Raw genomic sequence first — 25,243 nt, 5'->3', positions numbered from 1 at the left:
GTCAGGATGAGACTTGAGGGCTCAGGTAGTGCACTGGAAAGCTTTAGATTGGCTAGGAGGGAGTTAAAGAGTGAGTTAAGAAGGGCTAAAAGAGGACATGAGAAGACTTTGGCTGATAGGATTAAGGAGAATCCTAAGGCATTCTATAGATATGTTAAGAACAGAAGATTGATTAGGGCAAGATTAGGGCCAGTTAGAGACAGCAGTGGGAAGTTATGTGTGGAACCGGAAGAGATTGGAGAGGCATTGAACCAATATTTCTCTTCGGTATTCACACAGGGAGACATAAATGTAGCTGTGGAGAACACTGGGTTACAGGGTTGTAAACTGGATAGTATTGCAGTTGATAAGGAGGATGTGCTAGATATTTTTGAGGGTTTGAAAATAGATAAGTCCCCTGGGCCGGACGGGATTTACCCTAGGATTCTCTGGGAGGCAAGAGAGGCGATTGCAGAGCCTCTGGCTCTGATCTTCAGGTCGTCGTTAGTCACAGGTATAGTGCCAGAAGATTGGAGGATAGCGAATGTCGTCCCATTGTTTAAGAAGGGGGACAGAGACTTTCCCGGGAATTATAGACCGCTGAGTCTTACTTCTGTTGTGGACAAGGTTTTAGAAAAAATTATTAGGGATATGATTTATAGTTATTTAGAGAGTAATGAATTGATTGGAGATAATCAGCATGGTTTTGTGGAGGTTAGGTCGTGCCTTACTAACCTTATTGAGTTTTTTGAGAAAGTGACCAAAGAGGTGGATGGGGGTAAGGCAGTTGACGTGGTATATATGGACTTTAGTACGGCGTTTGATAACGTTCACCATAGAACATAGAACATAGAACATTACAGCGCAGAACAGGCCCTTCGGCCCACGATGTTGCGCCGACCAGTTACAAAACAATGACCCACTAACCTAAACCAATCCCTTCTCGTCCATAAACCTATCCACGGATCTCTTAAACGCCCCCAAACTAGGCGCATTTACAACTGCAGCAGGCAGGGCATTCCAATCCCTCACCACCCTCTGGGTAAAGAACCTACCCCTGACATCCGTCCTATAACTACCACCCCTTAATTTAAAGCCATGCCCCCTCGTGCTAGATTTCTCCATCAGAGGAAAAAGGCTATTACTATCCACCCTATCTAAACCTCTAATCATCTTATATGTTTCAATAAGATCCCCTCTTAGCCGCCTTCTTTCCAGCGAAAACAACCCCAAATCCCTCAGCCTCTCCTCATAGGACCTCCCCTCCATACCAGGCAACATCCTGGTAAACCTCCTCTGCACCCTCTCCAAAGCCTCCACATCCTTCCTGTAATGTGGGGACCAGAACTGCACACAATACTCCAAGTGCGGACGCACCAGAGTTGTGTACAGTTGCAACATGACGCTGCGACTCCTAAATTCAATCCCCCTACCAATAAACGCCAAGACACCGTATGCCTTCTTAACAACCTTATCTACTTGACTCCCAACTTTCAGGGATCTATGTACACATACACCTAGATCCCTCTGCTCATCCACACTATTCAAAGTCCTCCCGTTAGCCCTATACTCGACACATCTGTTATTCCTACCAAAGTGAATTACCTCACACTTCTCCGCATTAAACTCCATCCGCCACCTCTCGGCCCAGCTCTGCAACCTGTCTAAGTCTTCCTGCAAACTATGACACCCTTCATCACTATCTACCACACCTCCGACTTTGGTGTCATCAGCAAACTTACTAATCCACCCAACTATACCCTCATCCAGATCATTAATAAAAATTACAAACAGCAGTGGCCCCAAAACAGATCCCTGAGGCACACCACTCGAAACCGAACTCCATGATGAATATTTACCATCAACCACCACCCTCTGTCTCCTATCCGCTAGCCAATTCCTGATCCAATTCCCTAGATCACCCCCAATCCCATACATCTGCATTTTCTGCAGAAGCCTACCATGGTGAACCTTATCAAACGCCTTACTAAAATGGTAGGGGGATTGAATTTAGGAGTCGCAGCGTCATGTTGCAACTGTACAAAACTCTGGTGCAGCCGCACTTGGAGTACTGTGTGCAGTTCTGGTCCCCACATTATAGGAAGGATGTGGAGGCTTTGGAGAGGGTGCAGAGGAGGTTTACCAGGATGTTGCCTGGTATGGAGGGGAGGCCCTATGAGGAGAGGCTGAGGGATTTGAGGTTGTTTTTGTTAGAAAGAAGGCGGCTAAGAGGGGACCTTATTGAAACATATAAGATGATTAGAGGTTTAGATAGGGTGGACAGTGATAGCCTTTTTCCTCGGATGGAGAAAGCTAGCACGAGGGGGCATAGCTCTAAATTAAGGGGTGGTAATTATAGGACGGATGTCAGAGGTAGGTTCTTTACCCAGAGGGTGGTGAGGGATTGGAATGCCCTGCCTGCTGCAGTTGTAAATGCGCCTAGTTTGGGGGCGTTTAAGAGATCCGTGGATAGGTTTATGGATGGAAAGGGATTGGTTTAGGTTAGAGGGTCATTGCTTTTTAATTGGTCGGCGCAACATCGTGGGCCGAAGGGCCTGTTCTGCGCTGTAATGTTCTATGTTCTATGTTCTATATATTAGTGTCCACTGTGAATCACAGTATCCTGTCAAAAATCTGTCCCAGAACCACACATCTATGCAAATGAGGAAAAATACGATTATTTTCTTGCCTAAACGGGAGCAGCAATGGTCAACGTGGATTCAGCAACAGACAGCAAGGGGGAAGAAAAAGACAACACATCGAAACCAGGGCTTTCTAAAATAAATAGTTGTTACTGTTACTCACCAGGGATACTGATAATGACAAGAATTGGATAACCAATCACAGTGATGTCGACAGATTTGGTTGCTCCCATTTTACACGGAGATTACTGAAACTTCCCGAGATCAAGCCTCCAACTGGCGCTCTGCGTAATGCATTGGAAGCAGCACACAGATTTATACCTGAACCAATCCTCCAATGGCTCGGTGAAGTTACCTAACAGCTGCCAGCGGGGACACAGACAATCCAGCAAAACATCATAAATGAAATGATTTTCAGATCAGGGGATAATTTCATCTCCACTAACAGGAATTTGGAGAGTTGCAGGTTCACTATTCCCCTGGCTTTTAGACCGTTGCTCGTCACAGGGTCTCTACACCATCAGGGTGTTTTTGAGAATTACGTTCTCTTGGTCTTCCTACCAACCAATTGGCCTTTTAGACCACACGACCACAAGGAGCAGAATGAGGTCATTCTGCCCATCGAATCTGCTTCACCATTCAATCATGGCTGATAAGCTTCTCACCCCATTCTCCCATAATCTTTGCTCCCCTTACCAATCAAGAAACTATCAATCTCTGTCTTAAATGTACTCAGTGACCCTGCCTCCACAATCTTCTATGGCAATGACTTCCACAGATTCACCACCCTCTGGCTGAAGAAATTCCTCCTCATCTGGGTTCTGAAGTGTCGTCCCTTTATTCTGAGGCCGTGCCCTCAGATCTGAGTCTCTCCGACTAATGGAAACGTCTTTCCCCACGTCCACTCTATCCAGTCCTTTCAGTATTCTGTTACTCACTGTATTTCCAATCGGACAGGCATTGACTTGACTCTCCCCCTCGGTACTGGCTCTGTTCACATCAGTTGCTTCTTATTTGTGTCGTTCCTGTCCATGAAAGAACTCCAGACCTGATTTCCTTACGATCCCGTTAGTGATCAGTAACGTTCTGTTTCGAGGAGACAAAAGTTTGAAATGCCAGTTACCCGCTCGGAGAATAAACAATGATTTGGAACAAAATATGTAAAATTCACTCTACAAAGTCAGCAAAGCCAAACAATCTATAACATCTAACTTATACTCCAATATTCATTTTTAACACGAGATACATGCACATTAGCAGGGAAGTTGTGGTCAAGTCCACCACACAGCACTTTAAATGGCAGATGCCACCAAGATAGATTCCATGGATTTCTCAGTAGTCCACCCAGATATCAGTGACCATTGTGAGTTAGAACATGCCATTAAATCAAAGTTCTTCTCAGGACAGGTTACAATTCATAAAGTTTGAAATTTGAGGTCGACACCTCTGGCCATTAACACCGGAGATTACGTCACCCAGTTTATTACGTAAACCAGCCTCCCATCCATTGACTCTGTCTACACTCCCCCGCTGCCTCAGAAAAGCAGCCAGCATAATCAATCCCACATCACCCCGGACACTCTCTCTTCCACCTTCTTCCATCAGGAGAAAGATGCAAAGTCTGAGGTCATGTACCAACCGACTCAAGAAAAACTTCTTTCCTGCTGCCATCAGAGTTTTGAAAGGACCAACCTTATATTAAGTTGATCTTTCTCTACACCAGAGCTGTGACTGCAACACTACATTCTGAAGCCTGTCCTTTCCTTCTCCCCTTGTACTCTATGAATGGTATGCGTTGTCTGTATAGCGCAAAAGAAACAATACTTTTCACTATACCATGTGATAAAAATGAATCAATTCAAATTAATAAATTCAATAATTCAACATGTATATTTTTATGGAATTCTTTACGTGTTTCAAGCCTGTCCACCCCAGTAATCTCCTGTTCATTTACCACCTCCAGCCTCAGAAATCTTGGTGTGTCTCTCTGCTTCCTTGTGAGTGTCCCTTCTTATTTCTCATCCTTGGCAGCTATGACTAAACTCACAGGAAATCCTTCCCTGAATCACTTTGCCTTTCACCCTCATTTCCTCCCAGAAGGTCATCTTGAAATGTATTTTCTTCACCCATCAAACCATCGGAAGTCTGAGACAGTTTGATTCAGAGTGGCTTTTCTTGGAACTCAGAGGCTAGATCTTCAAAAGTAAAGGATCAAAACCTGTCCTGAGGGAGACAGAGATTGAAGGAGATGTTGTGACTCACAGCGGTCACTGACATCTGGGTGGCTTGCTGAGAAATCCATGGAATTTGTTTTGGCCGCGTCTGCCATTTAATGTGCAGTGTGGTGTTTTTCGACCTTTGCCTCAGAGCCCGTTACCACACAGTGTCACGATCCTCCACAGGGTATTTTTGGATGTGAACAGTGATATATGAATGACAGGTTCTGTAATGCATTCACCAGTGGGCTCGCTCCAAGTTAGTCAGAGGAGGTGGTCTATATTTTAACTGTGTTGGTTTTTGTTGATGGAATGAGGTTGGATCCCTAATTTGTTGGTGGAATTACTCCTGGAGTGAAGCACACAATCCTCACATTAATGCCAAAACAGAAAAGTTGCTGGGGTCTAATCTGTCTTCCTGATGGAATTTGGGATTCTGCTCCAGGGCACGAACACATGATCAGACACAGAGCTCAGTCCCCAGACACATTGGTGAATTGATTTGAAGCCTCACCTTTCACCCTGCCCTGGATCCAGGATGCAGTTTCACCGTAAAAGCTGCCTTGTCAATCGGAACATCTGCCCATTGCAAAGACAGAAGGACAATGCAAAATTCTGGGCCGTTGGTGGCTAATTAATTTAAATTGTCTTCTTGATGGTTGGTGCATGTCTGACTCTCATGCGCATCCCTCAATCATAGTATCGCGCAAAGTTTTATCCATTTATTCTTGTCACAAGTAGGCTTACATTAACACTGCAATGAGGTTACTGTGACAATCCCCTAGTCACCACACTCTGGCACCTGTTTGGGTTCACTGAAGGAGAATTTAGCGCGTCCAATGCACCCTAACCAGCAGATCTTTCGGACTGCTGGTGCAAAGCGGAACATTCTTGCATTCACAGGCGGAGCAAACTCCACACAGAAAGTGATGCCAGCCTGGAATCATACCCGGGTCCTTGAAGCTGTGATGCAGCAGTGCCAACCACTGTGTCTCTAGGATGCATGTCCAAAGCTTCCTTTTTTTAATTTCATGCACTTATGTGTCAGGCACATGTCTGAACTTGTTAGGTAAAGTTCTGGCAGTTTTAGAACATGGAACATTACAGCGCTGTCCAGGCCCTTCGGCCCTCGATGTTGCGCCGACCAGTGGAACCAATCTAATGACCCTCTCACCTAAACTATTCCAATATTATTCATATGCCTATCTACTGACCATTTGAACGCCCTTGAAGTTGGTGAGTCCACAACTGCTGCAGGCAGGGCATTCCATGACCTTACTACCCTCTGAGTAAAGAACCTACCTCTGACATCCATCCTATAATTACCACCCCTTAATTTAAAGCTATGTCCCCTTGTATTAACCATCACCATCCGAGGTAAAAGGCTCTCACTGTCCACCCTATCCAATCCTGTGATCATCTTACATGCCTCAATCAAGTCACCTCGTAACCTTCTTCTCTCCAATGAAAATAACCTCAAGTCCCTCAGCCTTTCCTCATAAGACCTTCCCACCATACCAGGCAACATCCTAGTAAACCTCCTCTGCATCCTTTCCAATGCCTCCACATCTTTCTTATAAAGTGGCGACCAGAACTGTACGCAATACTCCAAGTGCGGCCGCACCAGAGTTTTGTACAGTTGTAACATAACCTCACGGCTCCGAAATTCAATCCCTCTACCAATAAAAGCTAACACACCGTACGCCTTCTTAACAACCTTATCAACCTGGGTGCCACCTTTCAGGGAGCTATGCACATGTACCCCGAGATCTCTCTGCTCGTCAACACTACTAAGAGTCCTTCCATTAGCCCTATATTCTGTACTCCTGTTATTCTTACCAAAGTGAATCACCTCACACTTTTCTTTATTAAACTCCATCTGCCACCTCTCGGCCCAGCTCTGCAGCTTATCTATGTCCCTCTGCAAACTGTAACATCCATCCTCACTGTCTACAACTCCTCCAACTTTGGTATCGTCAGTAAATTTACTAATCCATCCTTCTACACCCTCATCTAGGTCATTTATCAAAATGACAAACAACAGTGGCCCCAAAACAGATCTTTGAGGTACACCACTTCTGACTGCACTTCAGGTTGAATATTTCCCATCAACCACCACCCTCTGTCTTCTATCAGCTAGCCAATTTCTGATCCAAACTGCTAAATCACCCTCAATCCCATGCATCTGCATTTTCTGCAATAGCCTACCATGGGGAACCTTATCAAACACTTTACTAAAATCCATACACACCACGTCAACTGCCTTACCCTTATCCACCTCTTTGGTCACCTTTTCAAAAAACTCGATAAGGTTTGTGAGGCATGACCTACCCTTCACAAAACTGTGTTGACTATCTCTAATCAATTTATTTCCTTTTAGATGATTATAAATCCTATCCCTTATAATTCTTTCCGAAACTTTGCTCACAACAAAAGTAAGGTTCACTTGTCTATAATTCCCAGGATGGCCTCTACTCCCCTTCTTGAACAAGGGGACAACATTTGCTATCCTCCTGTCTTCTGACACTATACCTGTAGCCAATGACGACATGAAGATCAAAGCCAAAGGCTCTGCAATCTCCTCCCTAGCCTCCCAGAGAATCCTAGTGTAAATCCCATCCGGCCCAGGGGACTTATCTGTTTTCACACTCTCAAGAATTGCTAACACCTCCTCCTTGTTTACCTCAATCCCGTCCAGTCTATTACCTGGTATCGCAGTATTCTCCTCGGCTACACTGACTTTTTCCTGCGTGAATACTGTCGAAAAATACTCATTCAGTGCCTCTCCTATCTCTTCAGGCTCCATGCACAACTTCCCACAGTCTCTGACTGGCCCTAATCTTGCCCTAACCAATCTTTTATTCTTGACATACCTGTAGAAAGCTTTAGGATTTTCCTTGATCCTATCCGCCAAAGTCTTCTCTTGTCCTCTTCTAGCTCTTCTTAACTCTCTCTTTAGCTTCTTCCTGGCTAATTTATAACTCTCCAGTGCCCTAACTGAGTCTTCACATCTCATCTTTACATAAGCCTCCTTCTTCCTCTTCACCAGAGATTCAACTTGCTTAGTACACCACGGTTCCCTCGCTCGACCACTTCCTCCCTGCCTGACAGGTACATATTTATAAAGGACTCGCAGTAGCTGCTCCTTGAATAAGCTCCACATTTCAGATGTTCCTGGGCCCTGCAATTTCCTACTCCACCCTATGTATCCGAAATCTCACCTAATAGCCTCATACTTACCTTTCCCCCAGCTATAACTTCTGCCCTTCGGTCTATGCCTATCCCTTTCCATCACTAAGGTAAGCGTAACCGAATTGTGGTCACTATCACCAAAATGCTCACCTAACTTCAAGTCTAACACCTGGTCTGGTTCATTACCAGTACCAAATCCAATGTCGCCTCACCTCTTGTTGGCCTATCTACATACTGTGTCATGAAACCTTTCTGCACACATTGGACAAAAACTGACCCCTGTAACGTGCTTGAACTATAGCTTTTCCAATCGATATTTGTAAAGTTGAAGTCCCCCATAACAACTACCCTGTTACTGTCGCACCTATCCAGGATCATCTTTGAAATCCTTTCCTCTCCATCTCCAGAACTTTTTGGAGGCCTATAAAAAACTCCCAACAGTGTGATCTCTCCTTTCCTGTTTCTAATCTCAGCCCATACTCCCTCAATAGACAGGTCCACATCAAACGTCCTTTCTGCCACCGTAATACAGTCCTTGACTAACAATGCCACTCCTCCCCCTCTTCTACCACCTTCTCTGCTCTGACTGAAACACCAGAACCCCGGAACCTGCAACAACCATTCCTGTCCCTGCTCTGTCCATGCCTCTGTAATGGCCACAACATCGAAGTCCCAGGCACCAATCCAGGCTGCAAGTTCGTCCACCTTATTGCGTATGTTCCTCGCATTAAAGTATATGCACTTCAAACCACCCTCCCGCCTGCCAATACACTGCTGTGACCTAGAAACCTTATCCATGATCTCCTTATTCTCATCCTCCTGTACATTGGAGCTACAGTTCAGGTTCCCATCCCCCGTCTGAATCAGATTAAACCCCCCTGAATAGCATTGGCAAATTTTCCCCCCAAGATATTAGTTCCCCTCTGGTTCAGGTGCAGACCATCCCTCTTGTAGAGGTCCCACCTACCCCAGAATGAGCCCCAATTGTCCAAGTATCTGAACCCTTCCCTCCTGCACCATCCCTTTAGCCACGAGTTCAAATGTTCTCTCTCTCTATTCTTCTCCATGCGATCCCGCGGGACAGGTTCCAAACCAGAGATAACCACTCTGTTTGTTTTAGCCCTAAGCTTCCACCCTGACTCTCTGAATTTCTGTTTTCTATCCCCGGCCCTTTTCCTACCTGTGTCATGGGTGCCTACATGAACCACAACTTGGGGCTGGTTCCTCTCCCCCTTAAGGATCTCAAACACTCGCTCAGAGATATCATGGACCCTGGCACCTGGGAGGCAACATACCAACTGCGAGACTCTCTCTTTCCCACAACCTCTCCTATCTATCCCCTTAACGATGGAATCCCCAATCACTAATCCTGTTCTTTTCATCCCCCTTCCCACCTGAGCATCAGGGACAGGCTCTACCCCTGAGACCTGTACTCCATGGCTTACCCCAGTTGAGTCTTCCTCCCCAACAACATCCAAAACAGAGTACTTATTTTGGAGAGGAACAGCCTCAGGGGATTGCTGCTCTGACTGCTTCTTACCCCTTCTAGCAGTCACCCATACACCACTTTTAGGAGTAACTATCTCCCTGTAGCTTTTGTCGATAGATGCCTCTGCTTCCCGAATGATTCTTAGTTCCTCCAGTTCCAGCTCCAGGTCCCTAACACGGTCCTCAAGGAGCAGTGTTCCTGTTGGAACAGTAACACCATGTGGTGACTGTTCCCATCGGGGCAGCACAGCAGAATAGGGTCACCTGACTTGAGGGACCAATTGGGACTGAGGGTGGGTCATCACCACATGGAAGGAAACATGTCGAAGGCACATAGAAGATCTGTAGGAACCGGGCCTGCCTGTGGGCTGCTCCCATAGCTATTGGGGTGGAAGGGGTGGAGGATGTAGGCCTCTGTGCAAGCTTTTCCTTATGAATAAATGGTGGTGTGATGAGGTCTGAGCTTGCATCATTACACAGCCCTTATCCAGAGGAGGCAATAAACAATAATGAAGGGAGAAAGAGCAGCAAGTCGTGTTTTGATGCTTGATTGAGAGTTGGTATTCAAACAATTTTACATTTTTCAGAGTAAAACAAATTTTATTTAACACCACAGTTTAACTATAACTCTAACAATAAGGTAGCTAAAATATTATCCATGGAGCAAGATTTAAAAGAAACAACTCTGATTTCTACTTTATCACTATTTCACTTCCAAATAAACAACATTCTTCTTACAGACTCAAAAACAACTTCAAATACAGTTAGCAACCAAATGTATATTTGCCATAAGGGTGCAGTCAGTCTCGAAGCTTTCAGAGAGAGATTTTGAATTGCACAGAAGCTTCTATCTCTCTGTCTTTAAGCAAACCCCAGCCAGAACTCAAAGCTGCTTTTGCCTTTGCTTCTGTACCGAGCTGCTTCCAGTGGCCACAGTATCACATGAACGGTTAGTCTAAACGGACCTTCCATTCCTTTAACTAAAACCCAAGAGGAACTTTCAATGTTGTAAACTAAAGTTTGGTAACTGTCTCCGAAGCAGACACTATGTGGCTGAAATGAATAATTATCTTGCTCTCCCAGCATCTGAACTGTATTCCCTCAAGACATACTAACTGCCTGTTGTAAGTAACTGAACATTAAAACAGTCCCGTTAACATACAAAACCAATATATATGTATGTATCAATAGGAATATTCCATTATTATAACACAAGCTGCCCAGGCACAATTTTCCACAGGCACAGTGGTTAGCACTGCGGCCTCACAGCGGGTCCCCCCGCAGCAGTTGTGAAACAGCTGAAGAGGCTGGATTGCTGCTTTCTCACACGGACACATTTCTGCTTCCAGGAAAACCCTGTGATTCCGATCCAAACAAAATATCCACATTAACTCTGATCAAATCTGTCTCTATTATTCAGTCAAACTATTTCTGCAGTTTATTTATTATTTCACAATTAGACTTATATTAACACTGAATTGAAGTTACAGTGAAAATCAACCATTGGCCGCACCCCGGAAAATTTATCAAGGTCCATGCATGGATGGATTGTCCAACATTGAGATCAGTGAGAGTCAGACGTGCACCCACCAACAATGAAGAAGACAATTTAAATTAATGAGCCACCAATGGCCCAGAATTTTACATTGTCCTTCTGTCTTTGCAACGGGCAGATGTTCCGATTGACAAGGCAGCTTTTACGGTGAAACTGCATCCTGGATCCAGGGCAGGGTGAAAGGTGAGGCTTCAAATCAATTCACCAATGTGTCTGGGGACTGAGCTCTGTGTCTGATCATGTGTTCGTGCCCTGGAGCAGAATCCCAAATTCCATCAGGAAGACAGATTAGACCCCAGCAACTTTTCTGTTTTGGCATTAATGTGAGGATTGTGTGCTTCACTCCAGGAGTAATTCCACCAACAAATTGGGGATCCAACCACATTCCATCACCTAAAACCAACACAGTTAAAATATAGGCCACCTCCTCCCACTAACTTGGAGTGAGCCCACTGGTGAATGCATTACAGAACCTGTCATTCATACATCACTATTCTCATCCAAAAATACCCCATGGAAGATCGTGACTCTGTGTGATAACAGACTCTGAGTCAAAGGGCCAAACACACCACACTGCACATTAAATGGCAGACGCAACCAAGACAAATTCCATGGATTTCTCAGCAAGCCACCCAGATATCAGTGACCGCTGTGAGTCACAACATCTCCTTCAAAATCTGTCTCCCTCAGGACAGGATTTGAACCATTATTTTGGAAAATCGAGATCTCCAGCAGTTGCCCCCAAGATTGACAATCCCCCCTACTCCATTAGGCCCACCCCCAGGTGGCAGACTCCCTCTGCAGACCAACCCCCTTAGCGCACTACAATTGCTGCCCTCCCTGACTGATCCCCATTCAGATTGGCAGAGGGACCCCCCCCACCACCACTGATCACCCCGAAGCCCACCCACAATGGGCCCCACCACCTTCAGTGGTGATGGTTTAGTTCTGGGATGGGGAAAGTTGAACTGTAGGAAATGAGAAAGTGGCACGGTGGCACAGTGGTTAGCACTGAGGCCTCACAGTACCTGGGATCCAGGTTCGATTCCTGGCTTGGGTCACTGTTTGTGTGGAGTTTACACATTCTCCCCATGTCTGCGTGGGTTTCCTCCGAGTGCTCCGGTTTCCTCTCACAGTCCAACAAAGTTGTTGGTTAAATTGTTTGGCCATGCTAATTTGTCCGTTAGTGTCAGGGGATTAGCAGAGTAAATATGTGGGGTGACAGGGATAGGGCCTGGGTGGGGTTGCTGTTGGTGAAGGCTTGATGGGACAAATGGCCTCCTTCTGCACTGAAGGGATATTATAACTTTATGATTCGAGAACGAAAGCATCTTGGAGTCTATTACAGTTAAAAGGTTGGAGCTATATTGATGTAAGGGGATGGCAAGTTTAATGCTCAGACCCTAAAACAGGAGATGGGTTTACAAAACTGAAGATCTGGGAACATGATGTCTCATCTAAATGCTTGTATTTTGGCACTATTTTTTAAAAGTTTATTTATTAGTTTCAGAAGTAGGCTTACATTATCATAGCAATGAAGTTACTGTGCAAATCCCACAGTTGCCATACTCCGGTTCTTGTTTGGGTACACTGAAGGAGAATTTCAGTGTGGCAAATGTACCAAACCAGCACGTCTTTCAGACTGTGGGAGGGAACTGGAGCACTGGCAGGAAACCCATGCAGCCATGGGGAGAATGTGTCGGCTCCGCACAGTGACCCAAGCAGGGAATTGAACCCTGGTCCCTAGCGCTGTGAGGCAGCAGTGCTATCCACTGTGACACCGTGCCAAACTGAGCTAATTTAATGGAAAAGCAATCAGTGAACCCTGAAAGGCCATGTTGTTATGGAGAGGGGCGGAGGATAAGAAACTTCTCTGGTTTCAGTTTATCTGTGTGTTGGCTGGAGAGGTGTCGGTTTCCGTTTGGACCTCATGTTGTTTGCAGATCACAGAGAAACGCTGGAACCCTTTACAGCTCAGTGCAGCTGCAAGACTGGAGTTGGGAGAAACCCGGGACAATGTTAGTTTAATGAAACTAGTGATTTGTGAGAAAGAGCTGGAATTGTGGCAGTAGTTAGAGGTGGGAGTGCATTTGTGTGAATCCCAGAGAACACAGGCCCAGGAGAAATAATGGAACCATCGGAAGGCTGAGACAGTCCGAGTCGGAGTGGTTTATGTGGGAATTCAGAGTCTAAGGGTGAGATACTCCACCCTCCCAGCCACCTGATTCCCACCAGCGGGATGAGGCGTGTTGTTTGCCAGCGGCAGTATTCTCTGGTCCCTCCACTCTCAATGGGAATTCCCATTGATGTCACCCCATGCACCTACGGACAGGGGTGCGCTGCCGGTGGGACTCCCAATGGTCACTGACATCTGGGTGGGCTGCTGAGATCATGGAATCTATCTTGGTCACATCTGCCATTTAATATACAGTGCGGTGTGCTTCCCCACCACTAACTGCTAATTCTCATGTACCTGGTGTTAAATCTGAAGATGGGAGTGTCAGTTAGATATTGTAGATTGTTTGACTTTGCTGACTTTGTAGAGTGAATTTTACATTGTTTGTTCCAAACCGTTGTCTATTCCCTTAGCGGTTAACTGTCATTTCCAACTTTTGTCTCCTCTCAGCACAATGTTTCTGGTCACTATCTGGACAATAAGAGAATCAAGTGTGGGGCTCTTTCATGGGCAGGCTCGGTGTAAAAAAGAGTGATTGTTCTGAACACAGAGAGTGCCGAGCGGGAGAGTCAAGTCAATGCCTGTCCTAATGGAAACACAGTGAGTAACAGAATACTGAAAGGCCTGGATAGAGTGGACGTGGGGAAGGTGTTTCCATTAGGAAGAGAGACTCGGATCTGAGATCACAGCCTCAGAGTTAAGGGGCGGCCATTAAGAATCGGGATGAGGAGAAATTTATTCAGACAGAGGGTGATGAATCTGTAGAAATCATTGCCACAGAAGGCCGGGGAGGCTGGGTCATTGAGTGTATTTAAAACAGAGATAGATAGATTCTCAACTGGGAAGGAGATCAAAGGTTACGTGAGAATGGGATTGAGAAACATGTCAGCCATGATGGAATGGTGAAGAAGGCTCGATGGGCCGAATGGTTTAATCCTGCTCCTTGTTGTCTTATGCTCTAAAAGGCCATTGGATTGGGAGGAATACAGAGAGAAAATAAATCTCAAAAACACCCTGATGGTGTAGAGACGCTGTGATGAACAACAGTCTAAAAGCCAGGGGAATAGTGAACCTGCAACTCTCCAAATTCCTGTTACTGGTGATGAAATTATCCCCTGATCTGAAAATCATTTCATTAATGATGTTTTGCTGGATTGTCTGTGTCCCCACTGGCAGCTGTTAGGTAACTTCACCTAGCCATTGGAGGATTGGTTCAGGTATAAATCTGTGTGCTGCTTCCAATGCAATACACAGAGCGCCAGTTGGAGGCTTGATCTCGGGAAGTTTCAATAATCTCTGTGTAAAATGGGAGCAACCAAATCTGTCGACATTACTGTGATTGGTTATCCAATTCTTGTCATTATCAGTATCCCTGGTGAGTTACAGTAAACAACTATTTATTTTAGAAAGTCCTGGTTTCGATGTGTTGTCTTTTTCTTCCCCCTTGCTGTCTGTTGCTGAATCCACGTTGACCATTGCTGCTCCAGTTTAGGCAAGAAAATAATCGTACTTTTCCTTATTTGTATTGATTGTGTGGATCTGAGACAGATTTTTGACAGGATACTGTGATTCACAGTGGACACTAATATATGGGTGGATTGCTGAGAAATCCATGGAATCTGTCTTGGCAGCATTTGCCATTTAATGTGCATTGTGGTTTGTTTGATGACAGTTTGCCTGGAAACTCACACGCATCTCATGTTAATTATGTTAATGTGATGGTGGCACAATGGCACCGTGTTTAGCACTGCTGCCTCACAGCGGCAGGGACAGGGGTTCCATTCCCGGCTCGGGTGAATGTCTGTGTGGAAACTGCACGTTGTCCCCTGTCTGCATGGGTTTCCTCCGGGTGCTCCGCTTTCCTCATACGGTCTGAAACACGTACTGGTTAGTTGCATGGGTAATGCTAATTTCTCCCTCAGTGAACCCGAACAGGCATCAGAGTGTGGCGAGAAGGGGAGTAATTATTTTTTCCAATTTCTTACAGCTAATCTGATGGCGATTGTGGTCCTGTCCCGGGGAAGGTGCGGCCTCTCCAAAGGGATCACCTGTTATATGATCACCATGGCGATAGCCGATCTCCTGGTCTGCATTTTTAACGTCACACTGGAAGGAATCTTTAGCCATCATTTCCCGTATTCATTCCTGATGTACACCAGTGTCTGCAGCGCCAATATCATGATGCAAGTATCCAGCATCCAAATGTCCGTCTGGTCCACAACATTATTTACTCTTGACCGTTTTGTGGCCATTTGTTGTCCAAAACTAAAATTAAAATACTGCACCAGGAGAACTGCCACTGTGATTCTAACGGCCGTGAGTGTACCCAGTTTTGTCATGAATATTCCAGCCTATTTCCGTTATGAACCCTATTCTCTTGTTGGCAATGTGCAGTGGGGCTGCCGCACAGTGAAAGAGTACGTTTCTTCACCAGCATGGAGAGCTTACAAGTGGGTCGTTCGCCTCTCCGTCCCCTTATTGCCATTCCCCTTGTTGCTGCTGTTGAATATTCTCACCGTCCATCACATCTTGGTGGCCAGTAGGTCTCGCAGGGCCCTGAAGGCTCATGGCCCTGGGGAGGGCAGCAGTGACCCCGTGTTGAAGAGCAGAAGAATGACCATCATCCTGCTCTTCACTGTCTCCGGGAGTTTTATGGTTCTGTGGACACCAATTGTAATACGTGACGTCCTGTTCGATTTCACTGAGGCAACTGCCCTAGAAGGTGCCAGTTTGCTTCATTTGACAATGAGAATCTCACTCCTGATGATGTATTCCAGCACCTGTACGAACACATGCATTTATATATTGACCCAGAGGAGGTTCCGGGAAGAGATTCTGAACATGGTGAAATATCCATTCATTCTCCTGTTCAAATTTCTTCAGTGATTTTAGATTAATGGAAAGCTGGATAGGGTGGACGTAGGAAAGATGTTTCCATTAGTTAGAAAGACTGATATCCGTGGGCACAGCCTCAGAATTGAGATCAGGAGGAATTTCTTCAGCCAGAGGGTGGTGAATCTGTGGAACTCGTTGCCACAGAGAGCTGTGGGGGCCCGAGCATTGAATGTTTCTAACACAAGAATAGATAGTTTCATGATTGGTAAGGGGATCAAAGGTTACAGGGAAAAGTTGGGAAAATGGGTCGAGAAACATATCAGCGATGATTAAATAGTGGATAAGATTTGATGGGCCGAGCAGCCCAATTCTGCTCCTTTATCTTACAGTCTTAAGTTTTGGAAGCTTGATTTGATGGAGTTGGGGAACGAGATGTTATCTGATATCTCAATTGGACCTCACCAAGTGGCCAGAAGATCGAGGCAAGTCTCGCTGGTCACGGCTTCTCAATCTCTCACAAAATCAGGGTTTTCTTTTAGCTGAAGGAGTTTGGACTAATATTGTTATCCTGGGCACATGTGGTTACCATTGACCAGAAACTCAACTGCACTCGCTACATAATCACAGTGGTTACAAGAGCAGGTAAAAGGCTCAGAATACTGCAGTGAGAAACTTACTCCCGACTTCCCAAAGCCTCTCCACCATCTACAAGGCAGAGGTCAGGAGTGTGATGGAATATTCCCCACTTGCCTGGATGGGTGCGGCTCCAACAACACTCAAGAAGCTTCACACCATCCAGGACAAATCAGCCCGCTAGATTTGCATCATATCTAAAAGCATTCACTCCCTCCACCACCGATGCTCATGAGCAGAAGTCTCTACCATTACAAGATGCACTGCAACAATTCACCAAAAAATCCTTAAACAGCACCTTCCAAATCCACGGCCACTTCCAGCTGGAAGGACAAGGGCAGCAGATACATGGGAACACCACCACCTGCAAGTTCCCCTCCAAGCCACTCAGCATCCTGACTTGGAAATATATCACCGTCCCTTCACTGTCGCTGGGTCAAAATCCTGGAATTCCCTCCCTAATGGGATTGTGGGTGAACCCACAGCACGTGGACTGCAGCGATTCAAGAAGGCGGCTCACCACCACCTTCTCGAGGGCAAAATAGGGATGGACAAGAGATGCTTGTCCAGCCAATGCCACCCATTTTTAAACATTCATCTGTGGGACATCCATGCATGGACCTTGGTAAATTCTCCAGAGTGCGGCCAATGGTGGATTTTCACTGTAACTTCAATTCAGGGTTAATACAAGTCTACTTGTGAAATAATAAATAAACTACAGAAATAGTTTGACCAAATAAAATACGCAGATTTGATCAGAGTTAATGTGGATATTTTGTTTGGAACGAACCTGAAGGTTTTCCTGGAAGGAGAAATGTGTCCGTGTGAGAAAGCAGCAATCCAGCCTCTTCAGCTGTTTCACAACTGCTGGGGTGGGGACCCGATGTTAATTTTAACTTTCAGCTGTGTCGGAGAGCTGGCCTCCAAATCCAATGACCTTCCCCATCAACAGAGAGGAAAATCAGTCACCGTGGGGGGCCAATTCCATATCCGGTGTCCAGCTTTCCCCAGAGTTGAAGTGAACCCATGTCCCCAATGCTGAAGTCTTCTCCATTGACTTGAACAGCCTGTCAGTCCCACTCCTGGTGTTAGCCACTTAGCTCAGGGGCTGGCTGGATGGTTAGTGATACAGAGCAATGCTAACAGCGAGGGTTCAATTCCCACACTGGCTGAGGTTATCCATGAAGGTCCCATCTTGCCCCGTGCCTGAGGTGTGGTGACCCTCAGGTTAAATCACCACCAGTCACCGCTCCCCACTCAAAGTACAGAGCAGCCCATGGTCACCTGGGACTATGGCGATGTTACTTTATCATGTGGCACACAGAACTGCCCACAGTATTCCAGGTGAGGTCGAACCAGTGTCTGAGAGGGCGACAGAGGTTTCAATTTAATGTTTACTCTGAAAGACAGCACCACTGGAAATGCAGCACCCCCTCAGTGCTGGAATGGAGTGACAGCCTTCATTATTGACTTCACGTCCTGGCCTGGGACTGGAACCCACCACATTCTGACCAGGGACTGAGGGGATTTGCTCTGCCAGTGTGTGGTTTCAATTTGGTAAATTAGTGGGGGCAAGTTTCGGAATGAGGGATTTGGAGGAAATTCAGGAAGAATATCCCAGGGAGCGAAGCAAATTTGGCCTGAACATTATGAATCTCACCAGCGTTTACAGATGTACCAATGAAAGCATTCTTTCCGGATGTATCACAGCTTGGGTCCGGGCTCCCACTCTGCCCAAGACTGCAGGAAACTACAAAAGATGGTGAATGAAGCCCAGTCCATCTCACAAACCAGCCTCCCATCCGCTGACTGTGTCGATACTTACCGTTGCCTCAGAAAGGCAGCCAGTATAAACAAGGACTCCATGCACCATGGACATACGTTCTTCCATGTTCTTCCGTCGGGAAAAGGATACAAAAGTCTGAGGACACATTCCAACCGACCCAAGGACAACATCTTCCCTACTGCCATCAGACTTTTGAATGGAACTACCATATATTAAATTGATCTTTCTCTACACACTTACTATAACTGTAACACTATAGTCTGTACCCTCTCCTTTCCTCCACCACCATGTACTCTATGTACTGTATGTTTTGCCTGTATAATGCTCAGGAAACAATACTTTCTACTGGTTGGGATTTCATGACCTCGCTTGTCCGAAACCCAGAAAATCCCACCCGAGGTCAACAGACCTTTCCATAACCTGCACCTCACCCACACTGATCCCTGTGACATGTGTCTGGGAAAATTCCGGTCACTGTATCCCAATATGTGTGACGTTAATAAATCAAATCAAAATCAAATGAAGTCAAGCTGCATCCAGCCTCCGATCTACAGCTCTCTGCTAATACTACATTCCACTGAACTGCTTTAATTACTTCCTGTACCATGGTGTCCTGGTCAATTATCCACCTTGGAATAAATCCAAGGCTGAGAGAGACGGATCTCTGGATTTTTAGAGAGTCAGTGGATATTGGGGAATGAGATGAGAAGTAGAGTAGAGGAAGGAGATCCTGCTGATTGTATTGAATGGTGGAGCAGCAGGCTGGTGGGGGCCATATAGTCTACTCCTGCTCCTATTTCTTATGTTCTAATGACTTTGTATTCTCCGATTACTTTCAAGAAATAACAATATTATTCATTTGGCTGTGACCACGACACTGGGAGATTTACAATAATGTATTGAGACTCACTCTGTTGAATCTGTCACTACAGAAACCCATTGAAACAAACGGAGAACAATGGCCTGAATTTTTCACCTGTCGGGTAGTCAGTGGGTCCAGAAGTGACCACGAGGCCAACAAGTGTGAAACTGGTGCTGTGTCAGGCTGATTGGTGCCGGGGAGGGCAGGTAGAGGGTGGGTGCTGAGAAAAGGGAGGGTGCGGCCTGGCCTTTCAGTCTGCTCCCTCAGCAGAACAGACACTGCCGAGCTTTCCAGGGGGACCCTGAAACATTGGAAAAACATACAGTTCATTGATGAATCATAATTAGGCTGCAATGAAGTTCCTGTGAAAAATCTCCTCGTTGTCACACTCCAGCGCCTGTTTGGGTTCACTGAGGGTGAATTTAGCATGGCCAATGCAACTAACCAGCACGTCTTTCAGGCTGTGGGAGGAAACTGGAGAATTTGTAGGAAACCCAGGCAGACATGGATGGAACATGCAGACTCTGCACAGTTACCCAAGCTGTGAATTGAACCTCGGTCCCTGGCGCTGTGAGGCCGCAGTGCTAACCACTGTGCCTGTGGAAAATTGTGCCTGGGCAGTTTGTGTTCTAATAATGGAATATTCCTATTGATACATACATATATCTTGGTTTTGTATGTTAACGGGACTGTTTTAATGTTCGGTTACTTACAACAGGCAGTTAGTATGTCTTGAGGGGATACACTTCAGATGGTAGGAGAGCAAGATAATTATTCATTTCAGCCACATAGTGTCTACTTCGGAGACAGTTACCAAACTTTAGTTTACAACATTGAAAGTTCCTCTGGGGTTTTAGTTAAAGGAATGGAAGGTCCATTTAGACTGACTGTTCATGTGATACTGTGGCCACTGGAAGCAGCTCGGTACAGAATCAAAGGCAAAAGCAGCTTTGAGTTCTGGCTGGGGTTTGCTTAAAGACAGAGAGATAGAAGCTTCTGTGCAATTCAAAATCTCTCTCTGGAAGCTTTGAGACTGACTGCACCCTTCTAGCAAATATACATTTGGTTGCGAACTGTATTTGAAGTTGTTTTTGAGTCTGTAAGAAGAATGCTGCTTATCTGGAAGTGAAATAGTGATAAAGTAGAAATGAGAGTCGTTTCTTTTGAATCTTGCTCCATGATAATAGTTTAGCTGCCTTATTGTTAGAGTTATAGTTAAACTGTCGTGTGAAATAAAATTTGTTTTACTCTGAAAAATGTAAAATTGTTTGAATATCAACTCTCAATCAAGCATCAAAACACGACTTGCTGCTCTTTCTTCCTTCATTATTGTTTATAGCCTCCTCTGGATAAGGGCTGTGTAATGATGCAAGCTCAGACCTCATCACACCATCATTTATTAATAAGGAAAAGCTTGCAGGAGAGGCACTGAATGAGTATTTTTTGACAGTATTCACGCAGGAAAAAGTCAGTGTAGTCGAGAAGAATACTGCGATACCAAGTAGTAGACTAGACGGGATTGAGGTACACAAGGAGGAGGTGTTGGCAATTCTTGAGAGTGTGAAAACAGATAAGTCCCCTGGGCTGGATGGGATTTGCACTCGGATTCTTCCTCATCCCTGTTTTAAAGGATCATCTCTTTCGCCTGAGGTTGTGCCCTCTGGTTCTCGTTTCTCCTATTAGTGGAAACATCCTCACCACATCCATTCTCTCCAGGCCTCGTTGTATCCTGTAAGTTTCAATAAGATTTCCCCCCATCCTTCTAAACTCCAATGAGTACAGACCCAGAGCACCCAACTGTTCCTCATGTGACAAGCTCTTCATACAGGGATCATTTTTGTGAACTTCCTCCGGACACTTTCCAAGGCCAGCACATCATTCCATAGATACAAGGCCCATAACTGCTCACAATATTCTAAATGGGGTCCAATCAGAGTCAATACAGCCTCAGAAGTACATCCCTGCTCTTGTATTTTAACCCTCTTGACATGAATGCGAGCATTGCATTTGCTTTCCGAACTGCTGAACGAACCTGCAAGTTAAGCTTAAGAGAATCTTGAACAATGACTCCCAAGTCCATTTGGGTTTCTGAATTGTGAAGCATTTCCTCATTTAGAACATAAACTCTGCCTCCATTCCTCGATCCAAAGTGCATCACCTCACACTTTTCCACATTGTGTTCCATCTGCCACTTCTTTACCTACTCTCCCAACCTGTCAAATACTTCTGCACCCTCCTGCTTCCTCAATAATACCTGCCCCTCTTCATGTTTTTGTATCATCTGCAAACTTAGTAACAGTGCCTTCAGTTCCTTCCTCCAAATCGTTGATGTATATTGTGAAAAGCTACGGTCCCAGCACCGTCCCCTGAGGCACATCACTAGTCACTGGCTGCCTTCCGGAGAAGACCCCTTTATCCCCACTCTCTACCTTCTGCCAGACAGCCAATCCTCTATCCGTGCCTGATCTTACCCTTTATACTTTGGGCTCTTAATTTCTTTTATAGTCTGCTGTGTGACACCTTGTCAATGGCCTTTTGGAAATCTAAATAAATCCTGTCCATTGGTTCTCCTTTATCGAACTTCCTTGTTACCTTCTCAAAGAACTCTCACAGATTTGTGAGACATAACCTCCCCTTGACAAAGCCATACTGACTCTCTCTTGTTTTATCACACACTTCTAAGTACTCCACAATCTCGTCTTTAATAATGGGCTCTAAAATCTTGCCAATGACTGAACTCAGGCTAACCAGCCTATAATTTCCCATCTGCTGCCTCCCTCCCTTCTTAAACATTGGTGTTACATGAGCTACTTTCCACTCCTCTGGGACCCTCCCTGCCTCCAACGATTCCTGAAAAATCACCACCAATGCCTCCACAATTTCCTCAGCAATCTCTTTTATAACACAGGGGTGTACTCCATCTGGTCCAGGTGATTTATTCACCTTCAGACCTTTCAGCTTCCCCAGAATCTTCTCCTTAGTGATGGTCACTGCTCTCACCTCTGCCCCCTGATTCTCCTGAAGCTCTGGCATCCCACTGGTGTCTCCCACCGTGAAGACTGATGTAAAGGAACTATTCAGTTCTTCTGCCATTTCTTTGTTTCCTATTATTACGACTCCAGCCTCATTCCCACTGGTCCAATGTCTATTTTTGCCTCTCTCTTACCTGTTATCTTTTGAAAAAAAAGTCTTCCTATTTTCTTTCACTTATATTTCCACTTATATTTCTTTGTCTCCCCTCTTATTACTTTTTTTTCGCTGTTCTCTGCTCACTTTAAAGTCTTCCCAAACATCTGGCTTCCCACTAATCCTCACCATTTTGTATGCTTTTCCTTTTGCTTTCATATTTCCCTTGACTTCCCTCATCAGCCATGGATGCCTCATCCTCCCTGGAGCATGTTTCCCCTTCTTTGGGATGAATTTCTCTTGTGCCTCCCGAACAAATCCCAAAAACTCCTGCCATTGCTGTTCCACTGTCTTCCCTGCTGCGTTCACCTTTCCAATCAACTCTGGCCAGCTCCTCCCTCATGTCTTTGTAGTTGCCTTTATTTAATTGGAATTCCATTCTATCTGATTCCAGCTTCTCCCCCTCAAACTGCAGGGTGAATTCTATCATACTGTGATCACTGCTCCCTAAGGGTTCCCCCACCTTCCGTTCCCTAATCCAGTCTGTCTCATTACACATCACCAAATCCAGAATTGCCTGTTCCCTCACAGGCTCTGCCACAAGCTGCTCCAAAAAACCATCCCTGAGACATTCCACAAATGCCTTTTCTTGGGATCCAATACCTACCTGATTTTCCCAATCCATCTGCATATTGAAGTTCCCCCATGATAATTCTTTTATTGCCTTTTTTATGTGCCTTTTCTGTCTCCTAATTTATTTGCTGCCCCCATCCTGACTACTGCTCGGGGGCCGACACATAATTCCCCTCAGGATCCTTTTACTTTTGTGATTCCTCAAATCTACCCACAGAGATGTTATGCCTTCTGATCCTCTATTGCTTCTTGCTCTCATAGAGTCAGAGAGTCAGAGAGGTTTGCAGCATGGAAACAGGCCCTTCAGCCCAACTTGTCCACACTGCCCTTTCTTGACCCCTAAGCTCGTCCCAATTGCTCGAGTTTTGCCCATATTCCTCTATATCCTTCTTACCCATGTAAATGTCTAAATGTTTTTTCAAAAGACAGGGTTGTACCCGCCTCTACTACTAAACCTGGCAGCTTGTTCCAAACACTCAGTCCTCTCTGTGTGAAAAAATTGCTCCTCTGGGCCATTTTGCTTCCCACCTCCCCCAGTTCAACTTAAATCTATTCCCTCTAGTTTTAGACTTCCCTAACTTTGGGAAAAGATATTGACTATCCAGCTGATCCGTGCCCCTTATTATTTTATAGACCTCTATAAGATCACCCTGAAACCTCCTACATTCCAGAGAATAAAGTCCCAGGCAATCTAGCCTCTCCTTATAACTTAAACCGTCACGTTCTGGTAGCGTCCAAGTAAATATTTTCTGCATTCTTTCTCGTTCAATAATATGCTTTGTGCAAGAGTGTGAAGAGAACTGTGTACAGTATTCCAAATGTGACCTTACAAATGTCTTGCACAACTTCAACAAGACGTCTCAACTCCTGTATTCAATGTTCTGACCAAGAAACCCAAGTCTGCTGAAAGCCTTCTTCACCACTCTGTCCACCTGTGACTCCACTTTCAAAGAGATATGAACCTGTACCCCGACATCTCTTTGCTCCATAATTCTCCCCAATGCCATACCATTAACTGAGTAAGTCCTGCACTGGTTTGGTCACATTTATCTAAATTAGATTCGATCTGCCATTTGTCAGCCCACCGGCCCAATTGATCAAGGTTCTGTTGCAATCCTAGATAACCTTCTTCATTATCCACTCTGCCACCAATCTTGGTGTCATCTGAAACTTACTAACCATGCATACTAAATTATCATCCAAATCGTTCATATAAATGACAAATAACAGTGGGATCAGCACCGATCCCAGAGGAACATCACTGATCACAGGCCTTCAGTCTGAAAAACAACTCTCGAATTTCCATTCGTCTTCTATCATCAAGCCAATTTTGTATACATTTGGCTAGCTCACCCTGGATTTAACTTTATGCAATAACCTCCCATGTGTTGTCCTGTCAAGGGTTTTGCGAACGTCCATGTAGATAACATCAACTGCACTGCCCTCATCCACCTTCCTGGTAACCCCTTCAAAAAACTCAATCAAATTTGTGGGATATGATTTTCCACTCACAAAGCCATGCAGCCTATCCCTAATCTGTTCTTGTGCCTCTGAATGTTTATAAATCCTGTCTCTAAGAATAACTTCCAACAACTTATCCACGATGGACATGAGGCTCACCGTCCTGTAGTCCCCAGGCTTTTCTCTGCAGTCCTCCTTGAACAAATGAACAACATTTCCCACCCCTCAACCTTCAAGCACCTTCCCTGTGACTGTCAATGATTCAAATATCTCTACTAGCGGACACACAATTTCCTCCCTAGCCTCCCACAGTATCCACGGATACACTTCATCAGATCCCAGCGATTTATCGACTTTGCTGCATTTTAAAACTTAAACACCTTCTTCTCAGTGATACGTACCCTCCTCAAGACATCACTATTTATTTCCCCAAGTTCCCAAACATTCATGATTTTCTCAGATGTGAATATTGATGAGAAATATTCATTTAGGATCTCACCCATCTCTTGTGGATCTGCACAGAGGTGACTTTGTTGCTCCTTAAGAGGTCCTAATCTCTCCCGAGTTACTCTTTTGTCCTTTATGTATTTGGAGAAGCTGTTTGGATTCTCCTTTGCCTGATCTGACAAAACAAGCTCGTGACCCCTTTTTGCCCCCCT

The sequence above is a fragment of the Carcharhinus amblyrhynchos genome, unplaced genomic scaffold (genome assembly GCF_965287045.1).
Source record: "Carcharhinus amblyrhynchos unplaced genomic scaffold, sCarAmb.v2.hapA scaffold_40, whole genome shotgun sequence".
Taxonomy (NCBI): Eukaryota; Metazoa; Chordata; class Chondrichthyes; order Carcharhiniformes; family Carcharhinidae; genus Carcharhinus; species Carcharhinus amblyrhynchos.
The sequence above is the reverse complement of the archived record's forward strand: the minus strand, read 5'-3'. Positions refer to the sequence as shown.